The sequence below is a fragment of the Pristiophorus japonicus genome, chromosome 11 (genome assembly GCF_044704955.1).
Source record: "Pristiophorus japonicus isolate sPriJap1 chromosome 11, sPriJap1.hap1, whole genome shotgun sequence".
Lineage (NCBI taxonomy): Eukaryota > Metazoa > Chordata > Chondrichthyes > Pristiophoridae > Pristiophorus > Pristiophorus japonicus.
This window is the reverse complement of record NC_091987.1, coordinates 54,030,746-54,042,672: the sequence shown is the minus strand read 5'-3', so window position 1 is coordinate 54,042,672 and position 11,927 is coordinate 54,030,746.

Below are 11,927 nucleotides of genomic sequence, written 5' to 3'. Positions count from 1 at the left end.
TCAAGCTTTGGATCTGCTGCTGGCAGGGGCCGTGGTCTCCTGCCTCAAATTTCCTGGTACTGGCCACCTTATAGGCTACCTGAATGTCTCTCACCCTCTCCCCGTACTCTTTAACTTGCTTGGCGAGTCAGGCATTCTCTTCCCGCAATGCCCATTCGCTTTTCTTGGCTTCAATAATCTGACACTGTAAAAGGTCCAGTTGGGTTTTGTACCTTTCTTTAGTGAGCTCTCTACTTTCCTTTAACTGTCCCACCTCTGTCCACAACCTTTCCCCGACTGTGGCCCTTGCGCTGGACAACTCTTCTGCCTGTCTCAATACTCCCTTTAATTTCTCATTCTCCTCATCTAGAAGCCGGATCTGTTGCTGAAGGCAAATTAGCCAAATGGCCTTCTCTATCGATTTTTATTGTCCTTGCTCTCGGTCCATTGAGCTGCAGCATCCTCTGGACGCTCAGCATACAATAGATCGAGTACCCACTCCTTAGCCACATTTACCCTCTTAAACACATATGAGGAAATCCTCTCTTCCATTTTGCTTTGTTTCCTGAAACCAGTCTCTCTCTTATCAAGTCCCTTGTACCAGTGTCCCATCTGGGTCGCCATGTGTAAGGGGTGGTTTTCAGGGGGTCAGCTTTCCCTTCTGACCTTATATGAGCGGTTCCGAATCGCTCCCACACCCTTGGTTCTAGACACTGGAATTATGAAGGGACTGTGACAGACTTGGACAGACAATCAGTTTCAAGGTAGGAAGCAGGTATGGCTTTATTGTGTTTAAAAAGAAGTAAAAGGCACACCTTTAATAACACACACACAGACCAATACACACTGAAGGGTACAACACATTGAATAAATTGTCAAAGTACAGCCTTTGGGAAAAGAATACAGCTTAAACTCTAAATGGGGTAAAAAGGAGAATGCAGATACATTTACACAAGTTATCCCAGCCTCCCCCCTTCCCAGTTCCCCTAACTAACTAAGTTATAGCTCTGGGGGTTCAGGGGCTATGCTCACCAATCCCTTTAGACAGTTGCCGGTGAATCATGGTTTCGGGGTTCGCTGCACTTGGCCTTCTAGGCGAGCCGCACCCCGGATGGAGGAGAGGACTTCGGACTGCGTAGTCTTCGGTTGGGGTGCGTCCGTTGATGCGGTAAGTTGCGTTTTGGATGTATGGGGTAAATACCCACTTTCTTTGGTTAGGAATAGTTTTAGTTAGTCCCTTTTGGTAATTTCTCCCCCGTTGGGTTGTTCAGAAGTAGATTGTAGAGTGGAAATAAATGTCGATTCTTCGGTTTTTGCTGAGTTGGTTTTGGTTGGTCGTTTCGCTGGTTGTGGTAGCCCGGGTTTGTCAATTTGGTTGCTGACAACCTTCCATTTCGTGGGCCTCGTGCTCAGTCGGTCCTTGACAATTTCTTGTAAGTTCCTTCACGACTCCATTTCTTCACTCCGGCTGCTTGTGTCTGTCTGTGTTCCTTTCGAGTCTGTGTTCTGTTCGAGTCTGTGTTCTGCTTCGTTCTGTGTTCTGCTCGAGTCTGTGTTCTGCTTGAGTCTGTGTTCTGCTCGAGTCTGTGTTCTGATAGTCTGTGTTCTGGTAGTCTGTGTTCTGCTCGAGTCTGTGTTCTGATAGTCTGTGTTCTGCTCGAGTCTGTGTTCTGATAGTGTGTGTTCTGGTAGTCTGTGTTCTGCTCGAGTCTGTGTTCTGGTAGTCTGTGTTCCTTTCGAGTCTGTGTTCTGTTCGAGTCTGTGTTCTGCTTCGTTCTGTGTTCTGCTCGAGTCTGTGTTCTGCTCGAGTCTGTGTTCTGATCGTCTGTGTTCTGATAGTCTGTGTTCTGCTAATTTTTCTTGTCAAACTGGGGGATAGATATATCCCAAAAAAAGGCTCTGTTATCTCCCATCAAATCTCTTGGGCTCGGTTTAAACTGTTCTGCCTATTGATTTTCAAATGTCTCCTTTGTCAGCAGTAACTCGATTAGGGTGTGAGAATGTGCTATCACTGGTTTTGCATTGTTTTAGGATTGTCCAGTTTTTCTGACCATGATTTCCATTGTGCTTGATTGGGTAATTCGATTATCTCTTCGGGGGTGAATAGCCTAGGGTCCTTAATACACAAATTTGCTTCAGACGTTGGCTCCACCTCCTGTATTTGGTAACTCTTTTTTGCAGCCAAAATGTTGTAGAATCTTAAAATTGATAAGCTGCTTCCCATAGATGTTTAGGGGATCTCAAGCTTCTGTAATTTAGGTCCATTTTGAATTCCCTTTCCTATGAGTCTAAACACTGGGGGGGGTGAATGCATCCCCCTTTTATCCCCCGCAGGCTTCGTCTGCCCCTTTAAACCCATTTTAAAAGCCCAGAAAGGGATTCTTCTCCTCTGTAGGGGAAAGGTACCAGGAATCTTTGCAAGATATTGGTAAATTCTACACCTGTTGTCACTGACCAGTATGTCAGGCAGGCCGTGGGTGGCAAACATGGCCCTCAGGCTTTCAATGGTGGCGGTGGCGGTGCTTCCCGACATTATTTCACATTCAATCCATTTTGAAAAAGCATCCACCACCACCAGGAACATTTTACCGAGAAACGGGCCCACATAGTCGAAATGGATCCTTGACCATGGTCTGGAGGGCCAGGACTACAAACTTAGTGGTGCCTTTCTGGGTGCGTTGCTCAACTGAGCACACATGCTGCATTGCCGTACACAGGACTCTAAATCAGAGTCGATACCGGGCCACCACACGTGGGATCTGGCTATCGCTTTCATAAATTACTATACCCGGGTGTGTGCTGTGGAGATCCGAGATGAACGTCTCCCTGCCCTTTTTGGGTAGCACTACATGGTTACTCCACAACAGGCAGTCTGCCTGAATGGATAGCTCGTCCTTTCGCCGCTGGCACGGCTTGATTAGCTCTTGCATTTCAACGGGGATGCTGGCCCAGCTCCCAAGCAGTACACAGTTTTTTACTAGGGACAGCAGAGGATCTTGGCTGGTCCAACTCCTAATCTGGCAGACCGTGACAGGTGATTTATCATTTTCAAATGCTTCCATGACTATCACCAAGTCTGCGGGCTGCGCCACCATCAACAAGTTTGCAGGCTGCGCCATTTCCACCCCCGTGGTGGGCAATGGTAGCCGACTGAGAGCATCCACACAGTTCTCAGTGCCTGGCCTGTGGCGGATGGTATAGTTATACGCTGAAAGCGCGAGTGCCCACCTTTGCATGCGGGCTAAGGCATTATATTTATCCCCTTGTTTTCAGCGAACGGGGATATGAGGGCTTGTGATCGGTTTCCAGCTCAAATTTGTGGCCAAACAGGTACTGATGCATTTTCTTTACCCCGAACACACATGCTAATGCCTCTTTCTCAATCATGCTGTAGGCCCGCTCAGTCTTAGACAAGCTCCTGGAGGCATAGGCGACAGGTTGCAACTTCTCCGCAACATTAGCTTGTTGTAATACACACCCGACTCCGTACGATGACGCATCACATGCTAGCACAAGTCTTTTACACGGGTTATACAATACAAGCAGCTTGTTGGAGCATAAAATGTTTCTGGCTTTCTCAAAAGCAATTACTTGTTTTTTTCCCCATACCCAGTTCTCACCTTTACACAATAACACATGTTGGGGCTCCAAGAGGGTGCTTTACCCCAGTAGGAAGTTACCAAAATAGTTGAGGAGTCCCAGGAACGATCGCAGTTCCGTGATGTTGTGTGGCCTGGGCACGTTCCTGATAGCCTCTGTTTTGGCATCTGTGGGTCGAATGCCGTCCGCCGCGATCTTTCTCTCCAAAAACTCCACTTCTGTTGCCATGAAGACGCATTTCGACCTCTTCAGCCGCAGCCCTATGCGATCCAGTCGCTGGAGGACTTCCTCCATGTTTTGCAGGTGCTCGACAGTGTCCCGACCCATGACCAATATGTAATCCTGAAAAACCACCGTGCGTGGTACCGACTTGAGTAGCCCTCCATGTTTCTCTGGATGATCACTGCAGGCGACCGAATTCCAAATGGGCATCTGTTGTAGATGAACAGTCCATTGTGCTTGTTGATGCCCTTCGAAGACTCCTCCAGCTCCTGCGCCATGTAGGCCGAAGTCAGGGCGAGCTTGGTGAACGTCTTGCCTCCTGCCAGCGTCGCAAATAGGTCGTCTGACTTAGGTAGTGGGTATTGGTCCTGTAGCAAGAAACGATTAATAGTTACTTTATAATCGCCACAAATCCTGACTGTGCCATCACTTTTGAGTATTGGAACAATCGGGCTGGCCCACTCACTGAATTCCACTGGGGAGATGATGCCCTCGCATTGCAGCCTGTCCAGCTCGATGCCCACTCTCTCCCTCATCATGTGAGTTACCGCTCGCGCCTTGTGGTGAATGGGTCATGCCTCTGGGACCAAGTGGATCCGCACCTTCACCCTGGAAAAGTTTCCAATGCCTGGCTCAAAAAGGGAAGGAAATTTGTTAAGAACCTGAGTACTTGAGGCCTCATCGACATGTGATAGCGCTTGGATGTCATCCCAGTTCCAGCGGATTTTGCCCAGCCAGCTCCTTCCAAGCAGTGTGGGGCCAGAGTCATCTGGGTCACCTGAGGCCTGCTGGCAGTTGCAGACTCGTGGTTTCTGTACTGTAAATTTCTGCTCGCAAACACAGTTCCAGTTAATTTATGAACATTGCTAGCACTTGTGTGCTGAGAGATTTGTTTGGTATTATCACTGGTGGACATAAACGCCTGTGCTATCGCAGTGGCCTTATTGAGGGTCGGTGTCTCTACAGTCAAAAGTTTTCGTAGGATGGTCTCATGGCCAATGCCCAGTACAAAAAAGTCTCAGAGCATTTGCTCGAGGTAGCCATCAAACTCACATTGTCCTGCAAGTCGCCTTAGCTCAGCGACGTAGCTCGCCACTTCCTGACCTTCAGGTCGCTGGCAAGTATAGAACCGATACCTCGCCATCAGCACGCTCTCCCTCAGGTTAAGATGCTCCCGAACCAGTGTACACAGCTCCTCATACAACTTATCTGTGGGTTTCACTGGAGCCAGAAGACTCTTCATGAGGCTGTAGGTCGGTGCCACGCAGACCGTGAGGAGGACCACTCTCCTTTTTACAGCATTTCCTTCTCCGTTCAGCTCGTTGGCTACAAAGTACTGGACTAGCCGTTTGACATAGGCTTCCCAGTCCTCACTCTCCGAGAACATAAGAACATAAGAATTAGGAACAGGAGTAGGCCATCTAGCCCCTCGAGCCTGCTCCGCCATTCAAAAAGATCATGGCTGATCTGGCCGTGGATTCAGCTCCACTTACCCGCCCGCTCCCCATACCCCTTAATTCCCTTATTGGTTAAAAATGTATCTATCTGTGATTTGAATACATTCAATGAGCTAGCCTCAACTGCTTCCCTGGGCAGAGAATTCCACAGATTCACAACCCTCTGGGAGAAGAAATTCCTTCTCATCTCGGTTTTAAATTGGCTCCCCCATATTTTGAGGCTGTGCCCCCTAGTTCTAGAATCCCCGACTAGTGGAAACAACCTCTCTGCCTCTATCTTGTCTATCCCTTTCATTATTTTAAATGTTTCTATAAGATCACCCCTCATCCTTCTGAACTCCAACGAGTAAAGACCCAGTCTACTCAATCTATCATCATAAGGTAACCCCCTCATCTCCGGAATCAGCCTAGTGAATCGGCTCTGTACCCCCTCCAAAGCTAGTATATCCTTCCTTAAGTAAGGTGACCAAAATGCACGCAGTACTCCAGGTGCGGCCTCACCAATACCCTGTACAGTTGCAGCAGGACCTCCCTGCTTTTGTACTCCATCCCTCTCGCAATGAAGGCCAACATTCCATTCGCCTTCCTGATTACCTGCTGTATCTGCAAACTAACTTCTTCAGAATGCCCACAGTTTGCTGCATCTTTGCGTTGGATTCGTATACTCGTCGCCAGTTATTGTGTTCCTAACACAGATGAGACTGCACACAGGGAGGTTAAAGTAACAGTGACCTCAGTCTTTATTAAGACACTCCAGAGTAAGGAACAGGTCTTAGGGGCCAGCTTATATACAATATTCCCAAGGAATGCTGGGATCCCTTGGGACTTCAGGGGATGCACTCCCTGGTGGCGGAACATGGGAGTGCATGCTTTAAAGATGCATAACAAGTACAGCACAAGCTGGGCCCACACGCTTGGGATAGGGTAAGTCCTGAAAATGCATCGTGGCCCTTCAAATCCACCTGCTGCCTGGCCTTCTATGGGTGAGAGTACTCAAGCCACCCATCCTGCCCCCTCTTCTGCTGCTAAACATTTGACTGTTCTGATATATTTTGCAGAGGATGATGATGCCAATCCTGAAGATCCGGAAGATCCAGAAGAACCACCAGATGCGGATGATCCAGACCAAGGGTGGCTGCAGGCGTTGACTGAAATGTCTTCAGGGGAGACCTTCGAACAATATTTATGAACCCACATTAGCAGACATCAGTGTTTCAAACTATTGCATAGGTTCTGGTTCCACCTTCCATGGTTTCACAGATTTCGACGTTGCGGGTCCCAGTTTACACCCACTGCCCCACCATCCCAGCCCATGGCGCCCACTGGAGTGGAGCCGGATGCAAGACCTTGGGCCCCACCATCCCAGCCCGCGGCTCCCAATGGAGTGGTGCCACGAGGCAGACGCAGGCAGAGGAGAAGGAGATTGGAAACATGCTCTCCTGAGATGCAGCTTGCAACAGATGTGGCTCAGGTTGTGGCATTGGGTGTGTAGAGCAATGAGCTTACCCGATCACTCGTGGGCAGCGCCAGTGCAGTGGGTGAAGAGGTGACGGTACTGATGGTACTGACGGGAAAAATAGCAGTAATGACACGGGAAATGAGGGAGGGAATGTCCGAGGGAGTGCAAGCGACGGCACAGGCCATCATGGAAGTAGCTGCTGCAATAAGGGCATACAGCCCGGCCAATCAAATGACACCCCCATGAAGAAGTGAACATTCACCGAGATGTGGATCAGACATGGTTGCAGACTTTCTTTGCTGCTTTTGTTCTTGTTCTTGATGTAACTGTAGTAACGTTTTTCAAATTAAAATTGTTTTGTAAGTTTTGTAACTTTACAACTTATAAGTGATCTTAGGGTTTTTAAGTGATCTTATAGTGTAAATGTTCTAACATTTTGTAACTTATTTAATTTATTTAATTATTAATTAAGTTATGCAGCATGCAGCACACAACAGTGAACTGACCGACAATCTTAGGAGAGTATGGCAAGTGGTCTCCGGAATGGTCCAGGCATCGGAAACACTGTTTCAAGATGCCAATGGTCCTCTCTATGATGCTGCATGTCGCAATGTGCGACATGTTGTACTGATGGTCAGCTTCCATCCGTGTTACACGTGGGGGCATCATGAGCCAGGTGGCGAGGCCGTACCATTTGTCTCCAAGTAGCCAGCTCTGCACTTCTGGCTGCTGCTCAAACATGTCAGATATAACGCTGTCGCGTAGGATGAACGCATCATGAGTATCTCGCATCGACTGATATAATGCGCTGCTTGTCATCACACACGAGCTGCACATTAATGGAGTTTCTATTCCTGTACTGCTCTGAATCCTCCACAAGTGCTCACAAGGCGATGTGGGTACAATCAATACCGCCCTGTACCTTTGGGAAGCCAGCAATCCTGGAGAAACCCACAGCCCTGTCATGCATTGCTTGGCTGATCATTGGGAACTTGATGAAGTCATTCCTCCGCACATACAGTGCTGCCGTGACCTGGTAAACGCAGGCATGTATTGCACATTGAGAGATGGCGCACACATCGCCAGTTGTAGCTTGAAACGATCCCGAGGCATAGAAGGAAAGTGCAGCTGTAACCTTCACTTCAACAGACAAGGCAGTCAGCGTTCTGCTTCTGGGCTGTAAATCTGTTCTCAGCATATTGCAGATCTCAACGACAACTTCTCTGCGGAAACGCAGCCTTTTGACACAATCAGCCTCGCTCATGTCCAAGTACGAATGTCTGGCTCGAGCTTGCCGATGTGGGCAAGATCTCCTGCCCATCAGCCTATGGGCTGTGACGTTCCTGGTGCGGTGAGCTCTAATCAATTCTCGCCTATGCAGTGAATTGATGGCGAACCATTGCATAATCCGTGGTGTTGACAATGCAGCACCCATACTTGAACTATAAATTAAACTTTTAAACTTGCTGGCTGGCTGTCCCTCCTGGTGCTTTGTACGCCTCCCCTATCGCCTGGCCGAACGGCCTAAGTCTTCGCAGCTCGGAGGCTGTTGCTGCTGCTGCTGCTGCTTCAGACAGGTAGGAAAATTAAATGTATTATTTATTTGCTTTATTTACCATTTATTATTCAGGATGGCTCTTTATTTATAGAAGTGAAAGTGTTAAATGCTTGTAAAATTCCATAACTTCCCTTCTCCTCCTCCTCCTCAGCACCCACTCCCCCCCACCTCCGATATCTCGTTCCCTGCGCCTAATTTCTAAAGTGTAGGCAAGGTTTTTCTGAGCGTACAAAAATCTACACTTACTCCATTCTAAGTTCGTTTGGAGTAAGTTTTTGTTGCCTAAACTTGCAAAACAGGTGTAAGTGGCTGGACACACCCCCATTTGAAAAAAAAAATGTTCTAAAATAAAACTATTCTAACTTACTAGAACTGGAGCAAACTAAATGCCAAGAATTGCAATTTCTAAAATGCTCCATTCTAAACTAGTTGCTCCAAAAAAGTAGGAACAACTTAGGCCAAAACTTGAGCCCCTTATGTGTAAGACTAAACACCGATTGTTAACAGACTATTCAACAACAACAACTTGCTTTAATATAGCACCTTTAACATGGTTAAACATCCCATGATGTTTAAGGGAGGAAGGGATCAACACACATAAGCCCAATTTTCACTAGTGTCCATACATGGATGTGGAGCTTAGCCCCCGAATATTCAAATGAATTTCTGTTTCAAAGAGACAGCTGCAGAAATGGGTTATTTCAAGGATTTACTTGGATTAAACTGTGCCATGTACCATATTAAAATCAGCTCTATTTGAATATTTGTTGTACTTGTATTTACTTTATTAAATAAAGATAATTGTAAAAGATGTTATGTGATGCATTTAACTTAAATAAATTTAATCTGGCTTCTTAATTGCTTGTTGCATATTTTGGGGCATATCAGGAATGGCTTGGAGAATAGTTTTGTCACAGTTTAAATGATTTCTGGTGAGAAGAGTGACAGGAGAGTCATAAAAGGTGCTGTAAAAGGACTGGGGTATCATCAATTATTGCTGCTGCCAGGCAGCAAATATAATAGGGGGACATAATGAAGTTATTTAAAGAGTTTTAAAATATAGCTTGAATATAAATAGGTGGTTAAAACCAATGAATAGGTGACAATTTTAGCTGGCAACAGTTTGTTAATGAAAAGCCTGACAGAAGATAAAGGACAGCTGAAATACCTTCCGACAGTTCACTTATTTAAATTATATATCTTCTGTACTTATTAGAATAACAACTGTCTGGAGGAATCACCTGAAAATGGAGATGCTCTTAGTGGGGAGGTGGTAACCTTCGCTTAGAAAACCTGTTAAAGCTGTCATTAATTTTACATTCTTGGAAAAATAATCACTACAACTGTCTAATATTTTTTGGAGCAAAGTTACTATTAATCTTCTAACTGATGCAGAAAGAGAAAGTGCACACTATTTACAGCAACAGCATTGAATGCATGTACTAATGAGCGATAACATTTTAGAGAGCACTCTTTACTCATTAGTACTTGCGTTCAAGTCTCAGGTCCACTAGACTGGGGCACAAGTTGGGGATGGGAGAAACAGATTGGCTCCTGTGTGTACAAATACCCTGGTGTTAGATACTCCAGTACCTTTACTTATGTAAATCTTTGGGCCAAAATTCACCTTGGCTGGAAACGGGTCGCACCTACCGTTTTTTCCGTGTTTTGACCGCCGCAATGGATGTGGTTGCCTCTTACACGAAATTCAGCTCTGTCATTTTTTTTCATAATGGGGGCGGAAGTGGGAGCGGGAGTGGAGGGGCCATCATAAGAGGGGCGGAAATGGGGACGGGCAGAGTGTCCGGCGCTGTCAGCCATCAGTGTAGCGCTGATGACTTCATCACACTGGCGCGTCACCACATCTCTCCCCTTCACTTAAAGGGGAGGGATGCTGCGAGCTCTGCGATTATTTTAGTTAGGCCCACTGGGCCACCAGGGAGGGTTTCGGCTGGGCCAGCGGCTTGTCACCCAAGACAGGGTGCCAGGCTGCCTGTTGGTGGCCCAGCCGAACCTGGGGGCATAACTGTCGGGCTGACCTAACAGTCGGCCAGCAAAAAAAATAAGATGCCGGCCGTGGCAGTGCGCCCTCCCCTTTAATGGTGGCTGCGCCGCCATTTTACACACACTGTAAACACAGAGTACGAACAGAAGAAATGGTCGGGGGCACCGAGCAGCGGTCGCAAGATTTTTTATGGTGAATTTTGCTTGTGCGGCGGGAGATCGGCAGTGCGCGCTTTGATGATGCATGTAGGAGGGTTCGGCTGCAGAGGGGCGGAAGTGGGAACCGCCGGAAAAACCACCGGGGAGAAGTTTGTGAGTGGCGGTCATTCGATGCCGCTGCATGGCCGCCGTTTTCTGGCGGTAACGGGCCTTATCGGGAGGCTGAATTTTGGTCCCCTTAACTATTATAAGAAAGATTAAGCTGGAATAGATAGATGGCACTTTCGTAAACAATGTTTTACATTCAATCTGCCAATCAAGTTCTAGTGCCTAAATTTCTAGATTGATGTCCCTTTAGTTTGTGGCCAAACTGTAATCTACCCCAATCACATAGACCTCTCATGAAAACCTGTTTCATCTGTAGGAACTTCAGCAACAGAAGTATTGAGGAATGTAGCTGACACACAGAGAAGATATAACAGAACTGAAGATATATTTGTTGCTCCCACCGCAGCCCTTCCCAATTAATAGCATTCACTCAGAACGGAGTGAATAACTCAAAGAAGTTTGGTTGAAGAGCATTCTCAATGTTTTGAAATTTTAATTGGTGTTAACTTAATAATCTTATAACCATTAATTTAATATTTTAAATAACTAACTTTTGCCACATTATGCTTAACATTTGAAGGTGGCGCACTGGGCATACACCATGGCTGTAACGAACATTATGGAGTTCTATTGAAATTTTAAAAAACTGAATATCGGACGGGGTGTATAACGGGGGGCTGATTTGATACAGCCTGCTTTGCCAGTTTGTGTTACCACCTAAGATGACGTTCAACCATCAAGAGCCTAATAGCAACTGCTGAAATACTCAACTTTGCAAAAGAGAAACGTTTTAAAATAACTTATGTACTGCTGTTTAATTGCCTTACATTTTAATTGAAATACTGGCAATATCATGGCAATAAAATCATAGGTGGGTCACACTGGTGGATGGAGAGACCTTATGAATGGAACGCTTATTTTTAAATAGGATTGCTATCTCTGATTAGATGTAGTCCAGGAGGTTTCATCACACAATCTTCTGCCTCCAACTGCCCTGTTTCCACGCTCCCGCCATTGGTCAGCCAACATGTCCATCCTCTTGGCACACCACCTTCCCACTGGAAAACAAGCAGACTCCACGTTACCCGATTGGATGGTTTTTGACTGTTAGTCAAACAGACTTTTTTTTCCCATCTCCAACATTTTTATAACTAACAAAAAAGTGTGTCAAGAAAATGAAAAATATATTTTTAATGCCCCTATGATTTTTCTTCTGGGTTCTTTGCCGCAGTATGCTGGAGATTAATCTTTAGTTCCTAGGGACTCCAGAATAGGCCTGGAGGGATGGCAACTCCAAGTAAAGGAATGGTGATGTAGCATTGCACGACAGGCTGTGAGATTCCCCACATAGCTAATATCATCATAGGTAGTCCCTCGGAAT